The following is a 10582-nucleotide window of genomic DNA, read 5'->3' on the forward strand; positions in this document are numbered from 1 at the left end:
TCCTTACGCAGATACCAACACAATGCATTGTTCTAAAAAATGGACTCCCTATTTGTACTTATGCACTATTTACCTCCCTCTTTGTACCACCTTCAAAGTTACAAAGCATTCATAAATACATAGGATGAATAGTGAAATACACAATACGTGGATTAACAATTTTCAATTCCACAATTCCCAATACAACATACATTAGTAATGTACTCCAAAATCTAGCTATCCACTTATTTATATGTAATGTCTATTAAATTTCAAGATTTGAAAGTCAATTCCATCCGAATCTCATTTTTCATCAAAATCAAATTAGGGTTTCTAATAAATTTAGGGCTTTTACACCCTCTTCATATATGTGATAGTTCTCAACATCTATACTAGTAATCCATAAGAGTTTATTTGAAATCTTATTACAATTTGGATAAAACCCCTTTTTTGTTAAACATAAACTCAATTTATAATCATTCATCGACATAAAGTGTCATGGTCACAACAGTACCATATAAACATCCTCACAATAAGAGATACTAAGTTAATTGTAACCCTACCTCAAGCAAAGAGCAAGAAAGCTAGACTTTGAAAAAAGAATCCTTCGTAGAATTGAAATCCAATCGGTAGAACGCGAGGTTTTTATGTAAACTCCACTTCTTATAAGCGGTTTAGGCTTGGATCTTGGTAAAATGAGACATTTAGAAAGAGAAACCAAGGGTTTTTAGAATTAGAGAGAGAGAGAGAGAGAGAGAGAGAGAGAGAGAGAGACGAAAGAATAGAGAAAAGGAAAAGTGAAGAAATTATCTAAAATGTGACTTTTTAAGTTGTTGAAATCACGCAGACCACTCGAACGCTCTTTTCACTGCTCGAGCAGTGAATGAGATTTCTTAGTATCTCTGCCTACAAAACGAGATACTGGGAACCCCTCATCTTCACTCGAGAGACCACTTGTTCGCTCGAGCGGTCCCTCAGCTTGCAAAACAAACTGCTAGGAGCACTTTATCTCCGCTGGAGTGGTCTTTCCACCGCTCGAGCGGTCACCTGAAACGAATTGTCACAATTTCTCCCCTTAAGGATTTTAGCCCACGAAATAATGCCAATTCGAACACAACATCAATGATATGATAATAACGCATTAATTATCCATTCCTAACAATCCCCAAATAGTAAACTGATAATTTTTAGTAGCACAAGAAGGTAAATAAAGGAGAGAGTATACATTTGTAGACACCCCATTTTTGACCGTCCTCAAGACTTGGACGTCATCATTTGAACACTCGATAATCATCCATGTTCAGTTTGTTTTGAGTTCCCGGAGGTCTCAGCCGCGCGCCTTGCCTCAAGATCTCTCAACTTGTCTGTTTTCTACTTGGTTGTGGACCAAGGACTTGGTTTTTGCTTCTGAGGGAAGAAGGTGGCTTGTTGGCCATTACCTCAACCCACCAGCCAAGGCTTGAAGCCATCGGCCTTGTTTTCTTGCCATCAGCCAAAAGTGTTAGCCGATCGACACTATTTTTGGTCGACAGGCCCTTATGTTGGTTGATCAGCCATTTTTGGTGGCGGAACCTTGTTCATCTGCATTATGTAGATATTTTATGCCAGTTGGCACAGCTGGCATCCACAATTCACCCCCTCCGTGTATGGAGGGATTTGGCCCTTACCATAGCTTACTTAGGAAGCTTAGAATTTGGACTTCTATAAGAAGGGAGCTCCTCCTCCCTTCTTAGAGGTTTTGAAAATTTAGGGTTAGAGAGTTGTATCTATCTATCTATCTCTATATCTCCCTCTCTTCACATGTTTGTGTGTGTGTTTGTGCCTTAAAGGTTGTTTTATTCATACTTTTGCACTAGAGCACCTAGTAGAACACCATCCTTGGTTGCTAAGGTACTAAGGAATTGGTGTTAGGGTTCTTGAGATAATTTTGATCAGAGAAACTTGTTGGTGTTGTGTTCTTGGAGGTGTTCTTCAAGGGTGAGCAAACGTGCTTTTAATACCCCATTCTTGCTTAAGCTTTTAGCCCTTCTTGCTTATTGTTTTAAGTTTAGCTATTAACTGATAAAAGTTCTGTTTTTACTTGCTTTAGACCTTTGTTTCAGGGCTCTTCTTGGTTTGGGGTTGTTTACCCCCTGCAAGGCCTTGTTAGGCCTTGTCTTAGGCCATCTCTTTTGGCCTTTGTTCTTAGCTTTGCATGACCTTTCTACCACTGAAATCCAGAGGATTTTCAGTGGTGGAAAGGTGGTTTTGAGTTCTTAAATAGAAGAGGGTCATCCCCTCTCCTTGTCATCTTGAATGCTTGCATAAATGGCTTATGTTGGTGGCTTGTATGCTTAGCTTGTTTTAGCTTTATTTCAGTGTGTATTAGGCTTTCTTTTGCCATAATATACCTCTATTTCAAGTTGGTTTGATGGGCTCTTATATGCTTCATATACTTGTCTTGCAATCCTCTTGTTTGCCTCAACATGTATCATGTTGTAACACGTCATTTTAGCATGATTTTGGCTCAACTCCATGAAGCTTTTAGCCTTGTTTTACCATGCTAGAGCTCTGTTTTGCCTTGTCTTGGTCATGCTTGCATTGTTTTGTATAGCTACCATGCAATCTAGCTTCTTAGCTTTGAGTGTCCAAGTCACTAGCATGCTTTACTTGGGCCATTTCAATGATTTGGCATCACTTGTTATGTTATTTCAGTCCATATAGCATGCTCAAACACTTGCATTTATCACTCCTTTAATGTTTTAAAGAGTTGATGTCTTATGCCTCATGAATGGACCATTGTGTATGCCTCCATGTTTAGGCCTCTAGGATGCCATTTCAATGTGTTTTTGGTCTTGTTCTAACATGCCATAACTCTGATTTTGGTTTCTTAAATCATACCATGTTCGGTTTCGATAGGTGTAGTGTAATACCCCTTTTGTAGCCTTGCATGCTCCTTGTTTTGAGCCCACCTTTCTAGCATGTTTTGGCCTTGGCCATTGCATGTTTTAGGCTCATTTTGACATGATTTAGGACTGTTTTTTGTTATACTTGCCATATGCTCTTTGTTTTGTGTAGCTTTGGTTCAAGTCCCTTTACTAGTCTTAGGCTTTAAGCCTTATGCATGCTATGATTATGATTATATGTGTGATTTGACATCATTTCTAACATCATTTTAGAGCATGTAGTGTTGTCACACTTGCATACTTTTCACTCTTCTAAGTATACTTAAGAGTTGTGTCTTCATGCCTAGGTGATAGGCCAATTAGTATGCATGTTTATATATGCTTTTGGCCCTCATTTCTTAGCATTTTAGCCACTGATTTGGGCATGTTTGAGAGTAACCCATTTTGGTTTAAGTCCATCTTACCATTTTGGCCCATTTTGGGTATGTTGTTGTTGCATGCTTGCCTTGCACGTTGTTACATGCTTGCCTTGCACGTTGTTGCATACTTGGCCTATTGCATGTTGTTGCATGCTTGAGTTATATTGCATTTGGCATGCCTTTTGTTAAGTTGCTTTGCACGTTTCCATGCTAGTCCCATTGCATGTTGTTGCATGCTTATCATTGGTATTGTTGTTGCATGCCTATTACATTGTAACGCTTGCATGATTATGTAACTTTGTTAAGTTCATCATGTATGTATTACATTGGTCTAAATATACTTGTCCCTTTACATGTTGTCACATGTTTGCCTCACATGTTGTTGCATGTTTGTCATTGGCATTGTTGTCACATGCCTTGCATGTTTACTTGTTTAGGTTGTATGCCTATTGTACATTGCTTGCATGCTCATGTTGCATTAGCTTGCTTGCATGCCTAGGTTGCATAGCATTATGCATGCATCTCTTACCTCTTGATCAAGCGTGACAGAGGTTGGGGCCCTCTTATGTGTTGTGTGCATTTCATTTGATATAAATTGCACACTTGGCACCTTTGGCCATCATGCATTGAAAGACGTGATTGGTGGCCCGAGGGTCGAGAACCATACTCCCTTGAGCTCATGACATGATAGGGAGGGTGGTTGTGTATACATTATCTTGTAAATGTATTGCCATGCTCTGTTTGTCCTCTGCTGCAGCAACATGAGCTTTTCGTAGGAAGAGATGGTCGATCGACCACATTCAGTGCCGATCAGCAACAGACACTTGGCCGATAGCCTTATATTTGGTCGATGACCAATTTCCCATGGCCGATGGCCCTATCTTTTGGTCGATGACCTCCCATAGTGTACACAAGGTGGTTCTAAAGTGTCACAGAAGTTGGCACAATTTTCAGAGGAACAGAGCAGTGCAAACAGAGGCAACATGAAGCATGGCAACGGATTTCCGACCAAAGTCGATCGAGCATGCATTCATCTCTCTTCCCGAGGCTGTTTTATTGTTTTCATAGCTTAATTAATTTGTTTAATTAGTTAAGTGTTGTGTAATAATTAATTAGCTTGCTAGTTAGTTAATTAGTTAATTTGTATTATTATTTCGGTCCCTCCGTCGAGAGAGCACAATCCTGCAATAAGCGTGCGTGTGTGTGATGCATGTCTTCCAACTCCCATTTTTTTTTCCCTTTTACTTAACCGCTTACGATGGTTAGTTTTAGGGCATATTTCATTTAGCATTCCTATGCTCGCATGTTTGCATCCATTCATCTGTATTACATGCACCGGGCTCGGCGCATCATACTAACTGCATTGTATTTCAATTCCAATTTGAATACATGTACCATGTTGCATTTCACATGACATTCTTAGGATAGCCAAGCCTATCTTGATTTCATTTTTGCATGCGATGCATTAGCTATTTTAACATGAACTAGGATCATGCATTGATTTCTAACTAGTTCTCTATTTTGGCTCGGATTACACTGTAAGTGTTTACGCTTTAGCATCTTGCATGAGTGTGAGTTTTTCCATGATAGCATGCTTGCTATGAGGCTAATTGCTTATGTGATATAACTGCCTGAATGCCTGTGGGTGAAGGTTGGATTACTTGAATTGGAACAATTCATTGAAATCCGCATTTTGGCTTACTTGCGAGTAGCAAACTTCAAACAATTTCCAAACAAACGGATATGTGATGCTTTGTTCCAAATTAGGCAATCTAGTCTATACTTGTGTGTTGTGCGCATCACATAGTAATTCTAGCTAATTAACCGGAATAAGAACGCATGTGTTTTCAAAAATAAGATATCATGCTTAGTACAGGCTGATCTTTGATCGGGCGAGCGGGGGTGCTCATAGATGACCTTCTCCAATCGTACCCAAGTTCCCGAGCCGAGGCAACTTTGGTGATGACGGACACGTGGCCTTAGGCACGAGTCATGGTTTCCTAAATTCCCCCAAAATAAAATATTTAGGTAGCGACTTTGTATCTGGCAAAGCAGTCCATGTTTGGCACTTCTTTCTTAAAAATCAGTTTTCCAAAACGATTTGCCAGATTTGGACTCTTTGGTGATTTATCAATCTCACATCGCAAATTGTGAGATCAGATTAAGAACCGTGACATTTGAGTCCAAACTGTAGCATGAAGCCCAAGGGCGCGTCTAAAGTTTCTGGCAACTCCGTTGGGGAGTTAGAGAACTTGACTCGAATTCATGATATCTTATTTTTTTTTACACTTATGCGTTTCTTTGCATTGCATGTGCATTGGTGCGCCTATGACACCGTGTTTTCTGTATGCTATTCCTGAACGGTTTGCTGGAGGCTTGCTTTGAGAAACGTGCCGTAAGGCTGACCGGTTGCGAGCTCTGCCACGACGGGAACACAAACCTCAATTTTCACCGAGGCACCCATTTTTTGACCATTCGACCTAGTGCATATTTGGAATCCATAGTGACTATTCTAAACTAAGACAGGTTGCTTACTCGATTGTAGGTTGTTTGAAACCGCTGTGTGCATAGTGAAACCCTAGCTCCTGACAAAATAGGACAAGGAAACCCTACCCCAACATAGGGGTGTTTTGGCTCTCATTTGCTTGCTATATGCTTTTAGAGTGTGCCTCTACAGGGAATACACATATCAGTTTGCAAGTCAGAGTATCAGGCCTGCGGGCATCAGTATTTTGAGAATTGGTTATATCTGCGGGTATTAGATTCAGATTTGGGGCAGTGATTTTGGGAACAGTGATCAGTGGTTGAGAACAGTTCGTTCAGCTTGTGTTTGCCAACTGTGTTGTCCTTATTTAAGCTGTTTTGCTGTCCGTTTTTCTGGTCATTTTATTTTCCCTATTATGCTTTATTTATCTTTTTGCAAGGTAGTTTAGCACTATTGCATCCGACCAGTTAGATATCCCCCGAGCACTCTGGGTCAGAGGTCGTAGACTTAATCGATCCAGGGATCTGATAGACAGACAAGCAGTGTTCCTTTCTTTACCCCCGGTTACTAGGCGGAGGTCAAAAAGACGCAGTGTATCGATACAGCGGTCGCCAGATCAGTGGTCTACCTCACCAGTGAACAGTCAGGCTGAGGTCTCAATTCCTACTGCAGGGGCAGATTTACCGACAGTTCAGTTAGATCAAGATAACATGGCAGGTTTAGAGGAGATGATACGTCAGCTTCAGAAAAGTATGAAAATCATGCAGCAAGACGCTACCCGTCAAGCAGCATTTGCCGCAAGCCAGGCCGAGGTCATGGCCTAACAAGCAGAGTTAATCACCAGGCTACAGCAGCAAACTGGAGCATCTGCTTCACACCAAGTTCCTCCCCCACCAAGAGTTCCCATACTCGAGGAGACAACACCCGTCCAGGATGATACAGACGTTCCAATAGGGCCGGCTCCGCCCCCGATTCTACCCCAGCTATCCAAAGTACAGACTAACCTGTCGGATTCTCCCTTTGAGTTCGAGGTGGACCCCACGGTGTTAAAAGTGAGCAAGCTTGAAAAGCTGTTCAAGAAATCTCAAGGTGTGAAGTCCATTCCGGATATTGAGGATGGGTACACCGACTCAGCCGTGACGCTGCCAGACCGGTTTAAAATGCCGCATATAGATCGTTTTGATGGGTCTGGAGATCCTATGGTGCATTTGCGGCTGTTTTTGGATATACTAAGGCCGATGGGCCTTTCCAGATTGCAGAAGCTTTTCTTGTTTGGCCGGACCCTATCGGGTGTAGCGGCTATTTGGTATGCAAAACTGGAAGATTCTGTCAAGAGGAGTTGGAAGGAGATGGCCGAGGCCTTCATAGCTCAATACTCCTATAATACACAGATCGAGGTCACAACCCGTGATCTTGAGACAACTAGGCAAGAGCCAAAGGAGAGTTTCTCCGATTTTGTGACCCGGTAGAAGGCCAAAGCCTCGATGATGACCATCAGCCCGGTCGACAAAGATCAGATTCGGTTGGTTATGCGCAACCTCCAGCCCAAGCTTATGCAGAAGATGATCGTTCTTCCCCTCCCCACCTTTGCAGATCTACATGAGATAGGGGTGCAAATCGAGGATGCTATGAAACAGGGTCCGATTGACCAGGATAGAGAGCAGCCCAAGAGGGCATTCAACCGTAGTACAAATGCAGGCACAAGCAGTGCTGCAGCTACCAGATCTTCAAATGTGGGAATGGTCACCACCACCACCCCAAGAACCCTTGCAGCTACGCCATTCACCGACGCGTCCAGAAGTAACTCACAAATAACCAAGTATTCACCTCGAGGCCAAAGAACCTTCACTCCATTATACATGCCCCTATCCAAAGCTCTGGGGGTTTTGATCAAGAAAGGGCACTTGAATCTCCTAGAGCCGCGGCCACTACCAGATAAACTTCCCGTTTCGCATAACCCGGCCAAGTACTATGCCTTTTACCAACAACATGGTCATGACATCGACCAGTGCTTTCGATTGTGTCATGAGATTCAGGATCTCATTGACAACAGGGTGATCGTGCCTCCGGAGAAACCGAATGTCACAACCAACCCTCTCCCACCACACAACCAAGCTCCACCTGCCAAATGCATCAATCTTATCCAAACTGGGATTGTGTCATACGACCCTAGCATATATATCACCTCTTCTCACCTACCCAAGCCGGAGGTATTCATTCCTGACAGCACTGACTTGTGCATGTTTGTTATCTCCCAAACCCAGCCTGATACGGTGGTGGTGGCTATCGAAAATAGAAGTGGGTCGATTGTGAGGGCAGATCAGACTGATGATACAGAGCCTGAGGGGTCTGCAAGCTTCATGTACAACCCGTGCGGTTACATTACATCAGCAGGCCAGGTTAGGCCGAGAGTGAAATTGCCAGTGGAGGTAGAGATTTGTGTAGTACGGGAGGATGGACCTAATCAGGGGCTAGATAACCTAGTGGATCTGGAAGAAGACATTGCAAATCTGCAATTCTTTGAAGAGCAAGACTTAGGGGACGTGACTGTTAACTAGTTTGGTTTGGATGGGTTAGCAGAATCTACAGGGTGGCTTGACGACTAGCTGGATGTTGTTGAACAACCTCAGCTAGAACAGGGTCCGTCAGGGACGGAGACATCAACTGTGGTTGGAAGGGCCGAAGAGCAGAGTGTATCGCCGGAGAGCACCGGTGTTAAGAATTTTGCTCAGGATATAGGCAGTTTGGGAACAAAAGAAACTGAACAGCAGGCTATACCGAAGCAGTCTGAGCGGGAAAGGATCGAAGATTCTGAGAGGACTAGAAAAGCCAAAGCCCCTGTGGGGACGGAACGTGCTGTGGGCACAGGAACGGAAGGTGCTGTGAGCACAGGAATAATTATAACGGAGCCGGACAGGTTTCTGTCGACTGCCGATGGCATGTGGTGGGAAGAGGACGACCTATGTCTTGCTCACACAGATGAAGATTGGGGACAAAGCCAACCGGATGATACCTGGTATATTGGCGAAGTTGACCACACGACTAGGAGTGGGCGGTATTTCAAGCCGCCACCCTTAGATCAACTAGAGGCGTCCGGGAAGGACAAGGAGGCGGGGAAGCAAAAAGAAAAGCCGCTCGAAGAGGAGGCTGTGCTGAAACAGCTTAAAAAGATACAAGCAGACATCTCCATCTGGGGACTGCTTATGGCCTCAAGAGTACATAGACAAGCTGTCCTTTCTGCAATGGACAAGGCCAAACTTTCAATAGACACCACGCCTGAGCAACTGGTAGGATTGGTTTTTCGGGGAGGAGCTTCCCCGACGTTGACCTTTTTCTTACAAGGAACTACCGCCTGAGGGCTCAAATCACAACAAACCTCTCTCCATCTCTGTGGAATGCAGAGACAAGTGGGTACCGGTGGTTCTTGTCGATACAGGATCCGCTATTAACGTGTGCCCGTCAAGGACAGCATATGCAATCGAGTTGAAGCCTGTGGACTTTGAGCCAACTGCTCACGTAATAAGGGCCTATGACAATACTAGCAGAGAAGTGATGGGGGCCGTGAAGATTCACACTCAGGTTGGTCCAGGACAACACGAGATTGACTTTCATGTCTTGGACGTTCCCGCAACCTTTAATCTACTCTTGGGGTGTCCGTGGCTGCACCAGGTAAAGGTGGTCTCTTCCACCCTGCATCAGATGTTAAAATACTCTCACGGGAAGGGGGTGGCTATAGTTTTTGAGAATTCGTCAATCCATCCTCCACCAGAGGTGTCTACACTGGTTTTGGAAATCGGGCATGACACGGAGGATGTGTTCCTATTAGGATTCACCCTAGCCGAGGCCCAGGTTGTTCAAAATATCTTAGCTGTTGATGAGGGGTTGTATGTCAGCGCACAATCAGTGTACCTTATGAACAAGCTCTAGCATATCCCTGGGATGGGACTAGGAAAAAGTGGCCGGAAAGGCATTGCAGTATCGGCCGCAGTGCCGCACAACCCGCATACCTTTGGTCTAGGTTATTTGCCCACCAAAGAGGACTGGGTGACAAAAGGTAAAGAAATGGCTGGGAAAGCCAGGGCCAAGCAGACCGAGAGGCATTTTGATTTGATGCATCAGCCTATTCAGGGCACCCTGAACGAACGCTTCATCCGGAAGGGGGAAGACTTTCCATTCTGCGGCTTCCCAGAGCCATGGTTGAATGCAGAGAAAAGGCGCCTGCCGGGATTTGAGATCTTTTTCGACTTGCAGTTATCTGGGGATGATGTTGCCGAGGAGCAGACAGACCCATCAACTGAGGTTGAGCAGTGTAAGGAAGTGGATTCCAAGAGCACTAAGATCGAAATGGGGGTAGCACTGGCTTGTCTACTATCAGATCCTCCGATCGTACATGAGTGCTTAGGGGATGATCTCTCAGTGTCTATGATTGGAAACGAAATGGCTGCGAGCCCATCTTTGAGCATTTTGGATGCATCCATCGCGCCCTCCCTCGTTTGGCAGTACGAGGAGGGATTCTTATAGAGCAGCACCGGGTCAGGTAGTGAGCCAAAATCTGATTCCACCGAGTCTAGTGAGTCGGAATCAGATTCCAGCTCGTTTGAGTCTGAGTCCGGTATTCCTGGGGGTGACAACCTGGATGCCACAGTCCTGTCTAGGTCGTCTTTTTCTTTTTCTTTTGAGTCTGTTGTAATAGAAGAATCAGATGGACTGGATGATGTGCTTAATGAGAATTGTGTGGCTGTGGCCTTCGATTATTTTTCTGTGCCTTTGATTTATTGCATTAATTCAGACTTTCAAAATTTCGATGAAAACGA

The sequence above is a fragment of the Camellia sinensis genome, chromosome 4, assembly GCF_055761805.1.
Source record: "Camellia sinensis isolate YWXY chromosome 4, ASM5576180v1, whole genome shotgun sequence".
Lineage (NCBI taxonomy): Eukaryota > Viridiplantae > Streptophyta > Magnoliopsida > Ericales > Theaceae > Camellia > Camellia sinensis.